Raw genomic sequence first — 13244 nt, 5'->3', positions numbered from 1 at the left:
TTTCTTATTTATTTCATCACTGTGGGGAACTTACCAAAGAATGTCCTCCCAGATAATGAAGATTATAGTAAAGTACACAGAATCCATTAAGTAAAATAACTTAAAAACCCACTAAAATAGCCTTTTATGTGCTAATGACATGGTACTATATTAATGTTTGAAAATTAGAATTAGATTTAGGTTTGCATCATGGATTTTAGGAATATATTGCAATTTTTTTTTAGCAGAAACTGCATTTATTTAAAAAGAATTAATTATATTATATTATATTATATTATTGTGGCGAGGGGGGCGTGGTTCAGCGAGGTCTGCAACGGGAGAGAGAGGCATGAGATGAGCGGTAAGTAACCCCTGATTTCCACCAACTGCGGAACGACTGCGGATCGGCTCCGCTGCGTGTCGGCTCCGTGCTCCGCTGTCCTTCAATACCCACCAGGTCCGGATTTGTTGCGGTACGGCTGCGGCCATAACTAACAGCTGAAGTCACGAGGACCCACGAGATCTCGTGAATTCACATATGATCGCGCGATATAAGTGCTGAATTGCTGCGGAGCTCTCCGGCATCCGGCAAAAATAGAAGCTCTGCGTATCTGCTCCGGAGGGCTGCGGATCGCCGGAGTCGGAACGCAACCGTTCCGCAGTCAGTGAAAATACACACATTGACTTTAATGGAAACCTATTGACTCCGCCGCCGTTCCGGAGCGGATCCGCAGCCGTTCCGCAGTTGGTGGAAATCAGGGGTTAGTGTCTCGTCACTGTAACAATGTTCAAAATATGGAAGGAAGAAGACAGGGTTGGCTTTTATTGTTTTATTTTGATAATTCAAACTTCCACAGAATACTTGCACTCACAGCGCTCTCTCAATCTCAAACACAGTCAAACTTAGTTCACAGGCAGCTCTCTAGAGCAGGGTTCACGAATCTCAGTCCTGGAGGGCCGCTGTCCTGCAGAGTTTAGCTCCAACCCCAATTAAACACACCTGAACCAGCTAATCAAGGTCTCACTAGGCATACTAGAAACTTTCAAACAGGTGTGTTGGAGCTGGTTGGAGCTAAACTCTGCAGGACAGCGGCCCTCCAGGACCGAGATTGGGGAACCCTGCTCTAGAGCATTCAGCATACACACAAGTCCACAGCTTCTCTCTCTCCTTGATTCACATTTCCAGGTGGCTTTTATCCGCCCCTTTCACGCCAATTACTGCAACGAGACACAGGTGTATGCCATTTGGCACTTGACCCACTTACTTACCGCTCATCTCCTGCCTCTCTCTCCCGTTGCAGACCTCGCTGAACCAGCGAGTGGCCCCTCGCCACAATTATATTATATTATATTATATTATATTATATTATATTATATTATATTATATTATATTATATTATATTTATTATATTATATTATATTAATACACCAAGTTCTGTCGTGAAACTCTAGATGGTGCAGGCTGATGGGTCCTTACTGCAAACTGATGATAGTGACATTGTTAACTACATGGGACAAGCTGATTGGTTCCTGTCGCATCTATAGCCAATGAGCTTGCTGCTCAACATTAAAATAGCTGGTTAGCGTCAAAGTCCCTTTAAGACAAGTCATTTCACTTGGCGGCCATCTTTGAAAGGCCTCTAAGGCATGCAAGGGCATTTTTCAGGCTGGACCAAGCTAATGCTCATGTGCTAATGCTATGCACATGTCTCAGAACACTGACTGTTTTTATAGGAACCGGAGCTTCTAGCGGTAGCTGCATGATGCGTTGACTTTACCAATCGGCGATTGGCTCTTTTCTTTAGGAGATGGGACTTATTCTGCCATATTGCGCGTTGCACTTTTTCCCATTCATAGTAATACAAGTGCACCGTCTTTCTACATGTAAAGTCTTTGTTAGCGTTTACTTTATCAGTTTGTAGCGTGCTTTCAGAGTTCCTCTGAAACGCTCCTCCTTCCCCAGCTCCACCTGTATAGATCTGCAATGGGAAATTTAATACATTTTCTATTTGTGCAGAAGCAGAATGTCTTTAATGCTCACAGCAGTGTATAAATGTATTGACAGTAGCAAGTTTCTGTACTTGCTATGCAGCAGCAACAGCAGCGTAGCAGATCTATTCTGGCAAGACCAAATGCGTTAACATTGTCATATCCATTACCATGCTAAAAATCTTCAGAGAGCTGTCATGATAGAAATACTGTATAAGCTATGGCTGAGTGTAGTGTATTTTGGATCATACAGTATTGAGTGTAAACAGTTCTGTCTCTACAGTATAGTTTGGACCCAAGTGAGGCCAATGTGTAATTTTCTGCTTTAGGTTTCCCTCAGCCTGCCTTTATTTTGGGTATGAAAAAATAGAGTGCTGATGACTGTTGATTCCAGCGGGAAGAGCTTTAGAGTCCATCTTTTTAATACTTTTCCATGTCTTTTGGCCAAACCAATCCATTCAGGATGAGGTTATTTTTCATTTTAAATGATTGAGCTGTTAGCAGTTTTCTTTTTCTTCTTTCTTCTTTGTCCTAGCATATTTGTATAGGGTCCGCTTGTTCGCATGCTTTTGCCACTTGGCTCGATCCAGGGCATCATCAGTGGTGATACTGACTGTGCGCATGTCCTCCGCCAGACGATCGAGCCACCACTTCTTTGGCCGGCCACGCGGTCGTCGTCCAAGTGGTGATAGATGATAGGCCGTTTTCACCACTGTCTCATCGCCACTTCTGATGACGTGGCCATACCAGTGGAGTCGGGCTTCACGCATCTTATCAACTATGGGCGCCACACCCATGCGCCTTCGGACATCTTCGTTCATGACGTGGTCGAACCTTGTGAGGCCGAGGGACCAGCGGAGCATTCTCATCTCCATAACGTGGAGGGCCTGCTCATGTTTGGTGGTGGCTGGCCAACATTCGGAACCGTACAACTTGACTGGGCATACAACGGTTTTATAAATCTTGCCCTTGAGTGGTATGGGCAGAGAATGCCCCGGACTTGTCGCCATTTGAGCCATGCCGTGTTGACTCGGGCGTCAGGGAGGGAGTCGTCGTCGCTCCGAATGAGCGAACCGAGATATTTGAATTCGATGACTTTGTTTAATGGCTGCCCTCTAACTCTGATTGTCCTGTCGGTCTGGGGTCCGCACTCCATATACACAGTCTTTTTGATGTTGCTCTAACAAATCCGCACTGATTGGGATTGATGTAGACGATGTTCCGGAGACAGACGTCAATTACGCGCTTGAATATCTTCATGGCATGGCAGAGCAGGCGAATCGGGCGGTAGGTGTTGCATTCAACGACATCGCCTTTGCCTTTCCAGATCGGGGCCGTAACACTGGCAGCCCACGTTGAGGGAGTGGTGCCCTTGTCAATGATCTTATTAATCAGTGGGGCAAGGACTTTGTAGATTTGGTTGGCTCCTTTAGGCGTGTCGAGCTGAGCATAAATGTCGGCATGGTGGCTAGTAGCAGGTGTTGGGAGGTCATCTAATAGTCTTAGATGAAATCACCTTGGCATCCATGACTAGCTTGAAGTCGCACCATCGTATAAGCCAATAATCAATCTGGGTCAATCGTCCTCCGCTGATATAAGTGACGAGATGGAAGTCACATTTCTTGAAAAATGTGTTGGCAATGACCAGATCGTGGGCCTCTGTGCAATTGAGAATTTGACCGGCCCCTTCATTTTGCGTCCCATAGCCTTGTCCACCGTGTGCCTGCTCGTACCAGTCGTACTGCGCGCAGCCCCAACATGGCCATTGAGATCACCACCGATCAGGAGATGCTCATCGGTGTTGATTGATCGAAGGTGATCGTCGAACTGACACCAGAATTCCTCCTTCTCGGCTTCAGTGTACCCGGTCTGGGGGGCGTAACAGGAGACCACCCTCAGGATCACCGACCCAGTCTCGGATCGAAATGTAACGACTGAGACAATCAGACACATAACTATTGGTTACATTTAACAAATAATCTTCAAAGCCCACTCTTAGGAATGAAACATCCCCCCAAAAGAGACAAGAAAGCAGTAAAGGTTTCAGTTGTTGTTTGAGTAGTTTAAGTGTTTAGTCTAGTTAATAAAATCTTGTTCATGTCACACGTAAAGTTGTCTGTGTCTCAAGCTCATAACTGGAGTCTCTAATCATAGATCTTGACTACTTGCTCTTAGTAGTACTGTAAAGTAAGAAAGACATTTCCCATGCCCCGGAAATGTACATTTCTTAGAATTAATAAGCAATTAACACTGAGTGTTCATGGGACAAACAGGTTAATTGATTGTAATATTAATTTACAACATTAAGTTAATTATTTTAACTGATCCAAATATTCATAATCAATTATAACCAGTTATTATTGATTATTAATATTTCATAGAGCTAACTTGCAACAGAAATGTATTTTAGGCATTACATTTTTTGATGCGACAGGAAGTTTCGGTCACTGCTGTTAGCAGTTTTCATGCTACCCAATCGAAGTTGCTGATTTTGATAGATTACTGTCTTTTTTTGACGTCAGGCTGTGACGAAACTCAACTCCACATTTACTGGAGATGAACGCTGACCCTCCAGCTCCAACGTACATCCAGCGTCATTCATTCCAGTCTAGTGACAACCGAGACCTGCTGAGCAATACAAATGCTAAAGAACGCTAAATCACTGTGAAATCACATCTTTTCAGACTGGGAAATTCTGCTGTTTTTCCAGAAAGTCTCACAGGAGCTGAGAAAATGTGCAAAACTCATTTAAACTCGGAAGCATGGAGAATCTTCTTCGGTCCCTAAGGATCATATACTGAAGTTACTTAAACTTCATACGCTCTATCTCGGGACACATTTATCAAAATTACCTGGGAATTTGTGGATTAAATATAAATGACATGCAGATGTACATTCTTTCACTGTACTTTAAAATGCAACTTGAGAATTTAACCGTTTTAAACAAATGTTTCAGCCACAGCAAGCAGCGACATAAACATTGAAGTATTTTTAACATGTGATTACAACTTGCGATTCATAATAATAACCAAGAGAAGAGATTAAAGAAACATCTACACAGCAAACAATAATAAACCGCAGCCAGAGTTTGACTGCTGTCCTGATTTTTGTAGCTCTGTTTTAGAGCACAAGGGAGGACAGCACTGCGAAACCAGCTGCTGCAAATGTGGACAAAGGGCTAAGGGTTAGGTCATATGTTAACAGAAAGCAAATATTAGTTATTATTATTTACGAGGGCGACAGTTATTTAAAATGGATCTAGTGTTTGGACATCATTGTAATGCTGCAGATGTCTCAAGTTATTATAGTAGGAAGAAAAACACACCAGGAGCTATACCAATATAAAATAATGTCTTATTAGTTAGAAGAAGAAGCCTGAACAATGAAGAAAAAACTACAAATATTGTGTTTTATTGCAAGTATTGACAGTTATCTGCTATATATTTATTTTATGCTATTCAATAAAGCCACTATATTTAATATCTAAAAGCAAGTCAAAGAGCCTCATGGTCCCTCTTGTTTACTGAACGCATATGCATCAGTGGACACCAATACATAAATATGGCAGTATGTCAATAGACTGCACTGAGAATGTCAATGACCATCCTACTCGTTTATTTTGCATATGCAAATATAAATCTAATATTAATTAAAGGCATGTCTTTTTACCTCCTTTCCCCCCCTCTTTCCTCAACTTTTCCAGTCATGCTCCTGCTTACTCTGGATTACTCATGAAATTGCATGTGATTACTTGTGATTTTCAAGGCAAGTCACTTTGGATAAAAGTGTCTGCTATGTAATTATGTATAATGCAATGCAGATCTGATGACTCTTTTCCATTAATTTTATCTTTAGAGCACTCTTTGCCTTTGCTGTGGATGCTCTAAAATGAGTGTAAAGAATTAGTATTCATGTGTGTGTTCACTGTGATCTTCCATTTCTGGAGTTTTTCCTTTATCAGGGCAATATGACCCTTGTATAATTCCTCGCATCTCTATCTTGCATCTCTCCATTCTGTCCCACATTAAAATCTGGGGGAAAGAGTGATAGATTAAGTGCATTTCCCAAAGCGGGAAGAGGAAAAGGGTTCTGAAATGCAGGAAAGGGAGAAAATCATCAATATGTAGCCTACATTTATGGTTTTCCTAGAAATCCAATTCTGCAGTTTATGATAATTTACCTATTTTTATGCATTACTTTTAGATAAAGCTTGTTACATTACCAACAATGGGTCTGGGTATATGATAGTCATTTGATTGTATTTTCACGCTATATCTAACTATCTCATATCTACGGAATTCAAATGGAGCCACTTCCTGCAATGGGCGAATTATACCGACGTCTGGTACTTTGTGTTCCAGCGTTAATATGTGAAGCACAAAAGAAAAGGTAAGAGATGCTATCCTCATAACATCCAGGATATTAATACTAAGATAAATCTCATGGACTGATGGCTCGTATCCCATGATAAACTCTTGGCATTCTTCTCTTCTGCCTTTGAGACTGTGTGATATTTCCAAACACGTGTTTAAAATAATGCTCATGTTCGAATATTCCACAGCCGTCAAGAGCAATGTCATTTTTGCAGTTATGTGCATAACAAATTTGCCACATATTTGACTTTCACAGAGCAATGTGACCAAAGGCATTATAAAAGCATATAGACAAGATATGCTGGAAAATGACGAGGCTTCCTTTATTTAATCAAAATACAGTAAAAGCAGTTATATTTTCTAATATTGTTATAATTTTTTTTTAACATTTCTCAAATTAATGCATCCTTGCTGAATAAATTAATTTATTTTAAAAATGAACAATACTTTTATAGCATTTATTAGTCTTAGTTAATGTTAATTTCAACATTACTAATACATTATTAAAATCAAAAGGTGTATCTGCTAACAATAGTTAATGCAATGTGAACTAGCATGAACAAACAACGACGGAACATTAACAAAGATTAATAAATACTGTAACAAATGTATTGCTCATTGTTAGGTCATGTTAGTTAATGCATTAACTGATGTCAGTAAATGAGACCTTATAAAGTGTTACCAAAAATGTTTACTGACCCCAAACTTTTGATTGGTAGTGAATATCTTAAGTGTAAAATAAACATTTTCAAAAGCCAGTTTTAAAAAGGCCATGGGAATACGACATGAGGACAAACAATAGTACATTGCAGTAAAATTTGCTGCATATGTAGATCCTCTAGTAAATGTATGGTCCTCTGGGGAATCATTAATATACATCTGAATGTATATTACTGTATATTTATACACCAGTCATTTTACAATCGCTTTGTGTGTCGAAGGGAGGGTTTTGAAATGGTAGGGTGGCAGCAAAATTCAAACGTTCCCACACATGTAGGCAAACATTTTTATATTGTGACTCTGAGTTACATAACTGTCTAGCTTCATCATCTCCATCACAGAGTTTTTAGGCAATGCTCAAGAGAAATTCACTGTCATGATTCAATTTTAGCCTTATCACTTAAACCGGCAAGAAGTTCATAGCGATAAACAAAACTTACAATCACTTTTACTTGATTAAACAAACCTTTGTATTAATCTGAATACCTAGCCACAGTATTTGAGCATAATATTGTTTGCCTTTCTCACTAAAACCCTCACAACTCTGCAGCTAAATGTCTCGTACCCTTGGCCACAGTCCAGACAGATGAAATACGATTAGTTTTCCTTGCTACCATAACAGGAGTCGCTCAGAAAAGCTTGGATTCCATAATGGTCTGTGCCCTTCATACAAGACTGGGGGATTAATGTTGAACTCTTAATGGATACCATAATATCATAACCATCCTTCTCAGCTGTCTAATTCATACATGATGAAATAGCTCTTAAGATCATAATAATTATTTCAGCACTTAGTCCTAAATAAACCTTTCAAGGGTGTGATAGGCACTGTGTGTGTTTTTGGTGTTCCTAAGATGGTAAAGCATACTAACCAGCCTAACAATATTTGCACTGATGTAGATGAAAACAGGTGAAATTTGTAAGATATTGAGTCATTCATAGGAGTCCTAAGACTAAGACCTTACTTTGCAACATACACTCTTAAAAATGGAGACTTCAGATGCAGATACCTCCGTCAAAAATGAGATAACGAAATTGAGCAAATGCTCTCCGCACATAGTATACGTTCAAACCCACTAAATCCCAGCCTCAGCCCATTCAGAACTACCGGTTCGTTGGCAGAACCCTCTAAACTCCACTTAAACATAATTTCGGGAGGAGTACACCCATCTAATCTTCTAATTAATACCAATTTCGGGAGGAGTACACCCATCTAATCTTCTAATTAATACCAAGGTAGAAGCAGCCTCTTACCACTTCCCGTTGTTACACTGTAAAAAGTGAATAGTTGGATCAACTTAAAAAAAATATTACTTCAATTGGTAACACCTAAAGAAATTAAGTTTTCTCAACTTAAATTATCACGTTTTATCGTGAAAAATCTGATAATTTAAGTTGAGAAAACTTAATTTCTTTAGGTGTTACCAATTGAAGTATTTTTTTTAAGTTGATCCAACTGTTCACTTTTTACAGTGTAGTTCTTTCGGCATCCCTCCTCCTCCTCCCCTTCTCCTCCTTTTTGTATATGTAATAGGGGGGCAATCGGAGCTCGAGTAGTATATCCTCTCTAAGCCCCTCTTATAGCAGACAGCAAGCCAAATCTCAAGCACAAATTCGTGAAACATGGATGAGTATGATGAAATGGATGAACCTGTGGTTGTTTCAGTCACTGACACATAATTCTGTCTGTTCTGAGGCTAAAGAAAATCGTGACAGGATTTCGCGAAGTTGTTTTCTTTGTTACATTTTGAATTCTGCTTCCATTATATGCAATGTTTCCAGCTGCATCTTGAGGGATTTTGCAACTGTTTGTCTCGTCCAAAGCACACATGGACTTAGCTGGTTTTGCAGCAAAAGACAATCAAATTTGTTAAATACCAATTTTTGAAAAAAAGGCATTTCAATAACTGACTAATAATCTTTTCATTGACATTAAATGAAATTACTGAACCTAAACATAGGCGCCTGATAAAAAAAAATGCTCATTTAAAATAAAAAATGTAAGATGGACTTAGTGGCTTATGCATCTGAAGTTTTCAAAAAAAGGTTTTAAAAGAGGGTTTTTCCAGCGATTCCATAGAGAAGAACCTTTTTTTATAATAGCCTATTTTAAAGGTTCCTAGTTTTGTTTTTGGAGGACTCCTACAACAGCCTTACATGCATCAAAGGTCAAAAAACACTTTCATTTTCTCATAATATATATTGCACATCACCATATTTTTCAATGATTCTCAAACGACTCGTCGGATGAATCAGTCTCTCTAAATCCCTCCTTTCCGCGAGCCTGCTCTGCTCTGATTGGTCAGATGGCCCAGTCTGTTGTGATTGGTCTACCGCTTACAGCGCTTGTCGTAATTACCATTACGTTAATTTATAGAGCCACTCACCAGGCATTTAATGTCCAAACTGCCACAATATGTACAACAACCAACATAAAAGAACGTTGCCAGATTCATATTCATCTGTTTTGGATAAAACTAAACCTGCTTTTATCACCACTCACTGGACATCGACTTTGAAAGTGTTGCGAGATGTGCAAGAAACGTAATATCATTTTGCAGAAATGTCGCCACAGGGAAGTTTTTGGTTTTTGGATTGGGACTAAAATACCTCAAATACTTCACTTCTCTTTATAAATGTAACACAGCTTAATCATTGAATTCCATGCAACCTTCTGTTAAAATTAGGGCTGTTAAACGATTAATCGTGATTAATCGCATCCAAAATAAAAGTTTGTTTTTACATAATACATGTGTGTGTATAATTATTTTCTATATATAAATACGCACACATGCATGTATATATTTAAGAAATATTTGCATGTATATACTGTGTATATATATTTATATTATATATAATTTATATTATATATAAATATTTTATATATAAATAACACATTTTCTTAAATATATAAATGCATGTGTGTGTATTTATATATAGAAAATAATTATACTCCGTACACAGACATAAATTATGTAAACACAAACTTTTATTTTGGATGCGATTAATCGCGATTAATCGTTTGACAGCCCTAGTTAAAAATAAATATTTTGCGCCACAACAACACATTTTTATGCATAACAATTTAACGTTTTGGCAAAATGGTGGTGAATTTGTATGAATTTGTGCAATCTACGTTTTGACACAATCGATTCACACCCCATTGAGGGTTAGGTGTAGGGGTGGACTTGTTTTATTATTATTATTTTCTAAAAAAACATATTTGTTTGAATCAAATCATACAAATTCACACAAAATCGTCTACTCGTAAAATAGTTACGTTTTCTCATGAGATCAGGTTGGCCACAATGTGTTTGATCCCAAAATTTTAGAAACCAATTTTTCTATTTAGCTTTTGGAGTTAATTATTTAAGATGTAATATTAATACACTTAAGTGTTTGGATTTAAGGACATTTTTGTCTTTGGTATGGCGTTGGGCCTCAATTCCGTGTCCAATTTAAAATCTGGGTCTGAAACAAAATCAGTTCCCATTTTATAGACAAAGGTATTTTTTCATGCTTATGGAAGATGAAAAAACTATTTGACATCTGCAATTATGGATTCACAGGATGCCAAATAATTACACTTCCTCCCCATACTTTATTATACCCACTTAATTAAGCGCACTGCATTGCAAAACACCACTTTTCTTTTCTTTTTCATTATCTCTTCACAACAATGAATAAGCTACTTTGGTTCATTATTTTAAAAGCAATTCTTTATTCAAGAATGAGAACATACTGTGGCTATAATGTAAATGTAATTCATTCAAGAGATTTACTCATAAAGAAATGCTTTCTCTCTGATATGGAGCATACATACTGTCGCTGTGGCATTTGACAGACGCTTTTTGTGCTGGGAAAAGTTGGAGCAGTTTAGTGTGGTCTGGCTGACAGCTCAGCATTTTCCTGCCTTCAAATCTCACCTTTCACTTCATATCACCTTATGCCATTCATCACCCAAAGCGGCGATGGTATTAAATGTAATCGCCTTAATTCACTTGGCGTGTGTTTGAGCTAATAGTTGGATGGTTTTCAAGAGCTATACAGTGCTGTGTGGTATGTGTGCATGTGTGTATTTACTGCAGTGGTCACACAGCGGCCTGGCCTCTGTTTTTCCTGAGCTCAGCACTTACGTCTGGGTTGAAATGCATCAGCCATACATTTGGTGCCATCGCCTACCGACCCATCCACAAAGGATATAACTTTCCCCTTCACGTCACATGCTCTGCTGTTTCCCATTAGCCTCTGGTAAGAGTGCAGTTTGGGACTGTGTCTATTTCATTTTGTAATGAACTATCCTTAAGGTTTGGGCTCACTTTTATGTCACTGCAAACTCTCTCAGAGACTGTGCTCTGAATTTTTAATGAAAAGGCTTATTTAATTTCTTCACAACAAGGATATTCCTGCATAACAGCAGGCTTGTTTCCTCTTTCACAACTCCTGCTAGATGTAATTTACTTTGATTTCAGAATAAATTAGTTGACTTTCGGGGGTTTTCATCCATCTGTTTGAGTTATCTGTTTTCTGTTTTTGTTTTTTTGGCACAAGCCATTAAGTGCTTCATCACTGTCAAAGTATATTCCTGTTTGGCTGGCATTTCCAAAGAGATTGAGTTAGTGGCTAGTTTATAAAATTACAGATGATTTGCGGGAATATTTGGACACTCATGGCAGTCTTTAAAGATGGCACAGCCAGGCGGCATTTGCCAGTGAATGACTTTCTGCTTTCTGCAGTTCATTTGCGTAGGACCAGACACTTGAAAATGTGTTCTAGGACTTTAAATTGAATGTCTTTTTTTTTTTTTTTTTTTTTAACTTGTGGACAAGTGGCATGTGTGACATTTTTGGTATTGTATATCTGCACAGTAAGTCCTTGAGACTTAAATTTGTACCTAGATAGCATCACGCATCAACAACCTTGATATTGTTTGCAAGTTTTCCATATTTTAAATCGCGAATGATCCTAAGAATAGAGCGGTTGGTATGCGTTGGCATGCTGTCCTGTTGACATTGCATTACATTACCTGACAGCACGCTGTGGAGCCTTTAGTGACCCCTTTATTATAATTTGCTTGTGTCACCATGACGACAAAATAGGTGTAAAATGACAAGCTGCTGTGACATTTGTTCTTTAAAACTAACTAGTATATGTTACCTTCTAGCAAGTAATACAGTAGTGAAGTATCTTTTCACTGCTTACTAGATACTATTTATTTCAGTAGTGATCTTTTAGATTCATAATTACTATATTTATTGACTAGTCACTGTCTTAGTACAAGTAGTCCTAACTATTCCACAGATCACACAGTTTTGCCATTAGACTTTATTGTAACCATTTATTGTAACCAGCAACTTTCCTTATCTCAGTAGTTACAAATTATTTGATTTTAATTGTCATTTGTAAATTCAAGTCCAAATTTTTAAGTTAAAGCAATGTAAAAACCCATGTTGTCATAAATTATTGATCATACAATTTTTTACAGTGATTTGTCTAATAAATAGTAACAGGAACTAGTCTATTCAATTAATACAGGAAAATCAAGGTTTGAATAGTTAGTAGTAACAAGTAAAGCTGGAAATGAGTCAACTGGAAGATAAAGAGGGATCCAGCAACACTTGTGGTAAAAAAAAACTTTTGTCTATCTATCAAAATGTCAACGTATTTTGGCTTTCAACATCTACGCCATAGAATTTAATAACACCAGAGTTGGGGTAGCACATTAACGTGAGTTATGTAATCAGATTACTTTTTGTAAAGCAATGCATTTATTTTAGATTTACAACAAAATAAAGAATTTGTTTTTTAAATAAGTAATGCAAATTACATTGTTTTCCCATTTATTTTACTGACAGCTCCCCTATCCTCATGTTGAGAGAAATCGGGAGTAAGTGTTAACATGATGGTTATTCATTTTGGTACTAGACTAAATGTGAGCATGCATTTACTCTCACTTGCACAAAAGATTCAGTATTCCTCAAAACAAATTAAAACAGTAAAATGAATAAAATATTATGCAAACCTGCAATAACTATTAAATAATGTATGTAATTACTCTTTTTAATCTCACTTTATTAACCAATGTATTTGCTGCTGACCTTCATTTGAAAAACAAACAAACAAGCCCAGCCCAGGTTAGAAAAAGTAAAGTGAAAGTAACATAATGCACAACTTTCCATAAAA

This window comes from Squalius cephalus (assembly GCF_949319135.1).
Source record: "Squalius cephalus genome assembly, chromosome: 17".
Lineage (NCBI taxonomy): Eukaryota > Metazoa > Chordata > Actinopteri > Cypriniformes > Leuciscidae > Squalius > Squalius cephalus.
This window is presented reverse-complemented; position numbering follows the sequence as displayed.